The following is a 5058-nucleotide window of genomic DNA, read 5'->3' as shown; positions in this document are numbered from 1 at the left end:
ATAATGGATGGATGGATGGATGGATGGTAAAGATAATGGATGGATGGTAAAGATAATGGATGGATGGATGAAATTATTTTGGAGCCACTTCTTTAAACAAGTACAGTACTTGACCAGCAGATGGCAGTATTTGCAACAGGCTTCACTAGTTGAAGATTGTTTTTGACACATCAGTTAATTGAAGTACAGTAGTCCCTCGCTACTTCGCGGTTCGTTTTTTGCGGACTCGCTCTATCGTGGTTTTTCAAAGTAAGATTGGACATGACACACAATTGGCTGATTGATGGATGATACGATGGATGGATGTGTATGGAGCTTTTTATTCTGGTATTTGAAGTTTTTTCTTTTCGTAACGTGATTTATGTTGTGACTTCTTTATATTCTGGTGTTTCTTTGGTGGCGTTGTCTGCAGGTCAGACACTCGTTCTCATATAAGCACATATTCAGAGTCTGTTGACTTGAAACAACAAAAACATTATGCTACTTTCTAATACCAGCAGCCTCTTGAACCTTTCTGCACAGTACCGTTGCTGGTTTGACTGGTAACTTATTGCCCATTATATCTGATATTTATCTAGAAAAATGTTGAACTAAATGTGTTCTTGTTTACAACATTTTACCTGACAGCCATTGAGATGTCTTTGTAGTAGTCACGTAGGTACGTGCCACTAGTTGTAGTATGACAATATATGAGATATATATGCATACTTTTTCACGAGTTCCTCATCTTTCTGACTGTGTAATGTCGTGCATTGAATTTAACAGAAATGTAACGAGAGACGTTATTTATCTTTGACCCATCAAAATGAATGCGGTCATTTATTTTCAGAATCAAAGTTTAACATCAAACATTTACATTAATTTGGCAAATATGAAAATAATAACAGACAAGTTTCACAAAAATGAACTTCGAATCACTCGGCGGTGATCGAGGACTTTGCTTCAGATATTTCTAAAATATCTGTACTGATTTTATGAGAAAGAGGAGAGTTTTAAGATGAAATGGAGATTTATCTTACAGAGAAATATGTGAGGGAATTAATCTGTTTGACCAGAAATTGCACGCTCCATCAGATATCAGCTTGCCCACGGTACACTTGGTCGAAAATAGAACCATCTACCTTGATGATGAAATCAGCGTCGGCGTAGGTTCCTTTCTGACTCTTTTCAGCGTCTCCGTGAGAACTACCAAACCCTCAGAGAGTCGTACGTGGTTTTCAAACAGAAATTATAATCCCAAAACGTCTCTGGATCATCCTGAATGCATTTGCACCCAAGAACCATGAACTCCTTTCATTCTTCAGAACTTCTCAGACTCTAACAGAATCTCTCTAGTTCTTCATCTCCTCAGCCTCTGGAACTATCAGACTCCAGACTCTCCTGAATTCTAACATGAACTGGGAAGTTGCCACATTTTAAATGGGTCGACTTCCGGTTCATTTGAGAGCTTTTGATTGGTCGATGGACCAGGAAGAGGTGTGGTTTTTTGACGTAAGGTGTTATCAAAAGTCGAGGTCAGAGAATGAGTTTGTTTAACAACTGACAGAGAGATTATTGCAGAAAAGCAGACTTCGTGGAGTCAACTCTTCTGTATCTTCTGTAAAGATTAAACATGACATTTCTTTTTCAGTAAACATTTAGTTGACCGAAGCTTCAACTTTCACATACTTACATTACTTGGCTCATTTCAGACAGAGAATCAAGAAATGCATATTAACCTGATTTCTTCTTTGAATGAGGAATAAAAATCATTACTTACTGCTTATGTAAAATAAAAATGAGTAGTTCTTTCCAACCTGTAAGCATTGAATGGAACTAACACAATTTGATTATCAAACATTTGTAAAACAGTAATGGTTATAGAGAATTGTCTTTTCTGCTTGATTAATTCAGGAAAGAAAGTCACCAGATGGCTCAGACTGTTTTCAGATCAATGAAAATAACAGTCTCTGTCCATCTGATAGATTTGAGGTCATCAGGGTCAGATCAGGGTCAGATCAGGTTCACTACATCTTCAATGGTGCCAGAGGTTTTCCACACTGCTCGCTGACTGGTGGAGAGGGTTCAAAGCTGTGATAACTCTGTTACCATGACAACAGCAAACGCACCCCGTTCCTCATCCTCAGTGTGCTCGTTTCAGAACAAAGAGGGAAACGTTGGAGATACAGACACCGAGGTTTAATCTGAATCAAACACGAGGCCGATCACCTGATCCATGGGCAAATATTAATTATTTTTTATGTTATCTTCCAAGTGTGTTGTCTAAAGTCTCATCATAGTGTGGATGTTAGTGTGCTATGAAGGTTCAATTTGTGTAAACTGTCTGTTTTTAGTCCTGTTAAAATACAGTATATGACATGTTGGTTGAAAACAAGTAACGTGTTATTTTATTCATAAAAATGAGTTATTTCATCCTAAAAATAATCTTCAATTAAGTCAGGAGCTAATCTTTATATATTCCTTGAATCTCAACTAAAATAAAAGCATAAAGTAATTTATGAAAACCTCATTTAAATTGATGCTAAAATAAGAATCTATGAAAATCTTCATAATGAACAGGACTGACAATGATTTTACCCAAATCTTTGAGTTCTGGATTATTTAAAATATCTTTTGACTTTAGCCATGTAGATAAAGAAGTCATGTTTGGGCACTGACATTTTTAACAGTATAAAATATACACGCATCAGCTTTCCATAAAGACTAATTAAGATTCATTTTTATCTGCAGCTCCAATTAAATATAAATTTTTCAACTGGGTCAGTGTCATTATAGTGCTCTGATCCATTTCATGTGCTACTTTTGTGTCTTTCTATCATAATATTTAAATAATATTTCCTGTTTCCTGCAGCGCTGATTTAGTCCCTTCAGCTCCTGTTGGACAGAGAAATGCCCTGCGTTGGTAAACCTGACTGTTTCTGTGCCGGTCCGTTGTGGTGAACTGAGCTGTGAGGCCCAGCTCAGTTCACCGACCGGTCCACGTTCCTCCCCTCACCTCTGGTCATGAACTAGTGACTGAAAGAATGAGATCGTGGATCCAGGAGGTTGAAAGCAGTTTCCTCTGCAGGGTAAAAGGAAAAGTAGCAAAAAATCAGCTAAATTGTAAGGCGGTGTAGAAACTAACAACAGGAACATGTCTGTGTTGGTTCTTGCAGGAACTTATCAGATGTTTGAAGTCACTTAGAGAGGTCAAAGGTCGAGAGCTTCAGATGTTTTTACAAGATGTTCCAGGAAACAGGAGCGGAGCAGGAGAAGGTCCTTTTGTCTAGTTCAGTGCGTCCTCAGTGTGGACCTTTCCACTGTCGCCTTCATGCTTGTTCAAATGGTAAATGGACTGTACTTATATACCTGTAGCACCTTTCTATCTTATTTCAAGATACTCAGAGCTCTTTACAACAATTTGTGCCTCGTTGACCCGTTCATACAGCTCTATACTAGATCTCTACAGAGCTAATTGAACAAATCATTCTAAAGAGACTAATCAGAGCTTTATCACATTCAGACACTGATGGACACACATCAGAGGCAGTGAGGGGTCAGTGTCTTGCCCAGGGACACTTCAACATGTGACTGTTGGTGGATTCGAACCCCCAACTCTTGCAATGGAGGACGAGTGCTCTAACCGCAGAGCCACAGCCCTGCCAAGATGAGAGTTCTGTGCTGGAGTTAAATTTAAAACGGTCTGCTCCTCAGATAAGTAATATTAAATTATTATTTTTATATATGAATGTTTCTGTTCTGTGCCCTGAGACAACTTCTGCTGTGACTCGGAGTTTTATAAATAAATTGAAGTAAACTGAATTTAATGTTTCCTGTCCTGTTAAGCTTCATTGTGTCCGATGTTCTCATGAGACCCAGTCCTCAGTCATTCAGATCTCACCCATCACTTGTTCATGCCAGGTTTGGTCCTCCTCCGTGTCTCCTCCATGTTGTCTTCCATGTGGGGTTTGTGACTCATGTTGAAGCTGAAAACTTTTGGTTGAGCGAGAGCATCTGTCAGTTCAAGCTTTAACGAGATTTGATCAACAAAAACAATAAATAACATTTTAAAATGCAGAAATACAAAACAGTAAAAAGTACAAATGTGATTGGTTCCGTGCCACATGGTGGTTGTGGAGATCTTTACTGTGCTTGGTGCAGGGATGACTGCGTCATAGAAGGATCAATCAAAATAATGGCCAGAACTTAAAAAGGGCAAGCTCAATGCCTTCGTGAATTGAATTTATGTATGTTACAGCCTCCAGGCATAAACAGATATCACATGAGCACGCCCACACCGTACTCCATCAGTGCGATGGAACCGTAAACCTCACAGGACATACATCACGGGGTATTTTATTGAACGCTTCATGTACCATCTACACCAGTCTGCCATCTTAACTTGCTCTCTGTTTAGTTCTGTGTTAATCGAGAACCTGTTATCCTCCTATTTCTCTCCCTCCCCATCAAGTGTCTTTCTCTCTCCAGCTGAACCAACAACATCAAAGAACGTGCTTCAAATCGCAGGTGTTGAAGGATTAAGGCCACCGCAGGATGGGGTTTTATTCTCAGCTTCATCTTTGATGTCTCTTTGACACACTTGGATCTCTAACACGTGACACTGTTTATGAGCTTGGCGTGTCCACGCACCGTGTCTTTACTCTGTCAGGTTGAAGTGCATTTCATTTAAGATGGAGAATTTCATTTTAGTATGTTCTGGAGTCAAAAACATAAAAAAAAAATTGCCAAGCAAAACATAAAGATATGCCAGAAGTTTGATGTTCCAACCGTGATGTGACTTGGAGTAACCAGCTTCGTTAGCTGTGACAATAAAGTGATAATTAATGCAGTGATTCTGCTGTGCTTAACGAACATGTGAGATGTTGGAGGCAGCTGGAAGGAGGGCCGTCGCCTCTAAAAACATGGGTGAAATGCTGTTGTTTCTTGGTGAGGAGAAGAAGAAGTTATGAAGAGTAGTACAGAGAAGGAAGATGGTTTTATAGGATCAAAAAGACGGTAGGAGAAAGGAGAACTGGAAGAAGGAGCAGAAAGGAGGAAAGATTAATAACAAGATTGAGA

The sequence above is a fragment of the Nematolebias whitei genome, chromosome 2 (genome assembly GCF_014905685.2).
Source record: "Nematolebias whitei isolate Nwh7 chromosome 2, NemWhi1, whole genome shotgun sequence".
Taxonomy (NCBI): domain Eukaryota; kingdom Metazoa; phylum Chordata; class Actinopteri; order Cyprinodontiformes; family Rivulidae; genus Nematolebias; species Nematolebias whitei.
Note: the sequence above shows the minus strand (reverse complement) of the source record.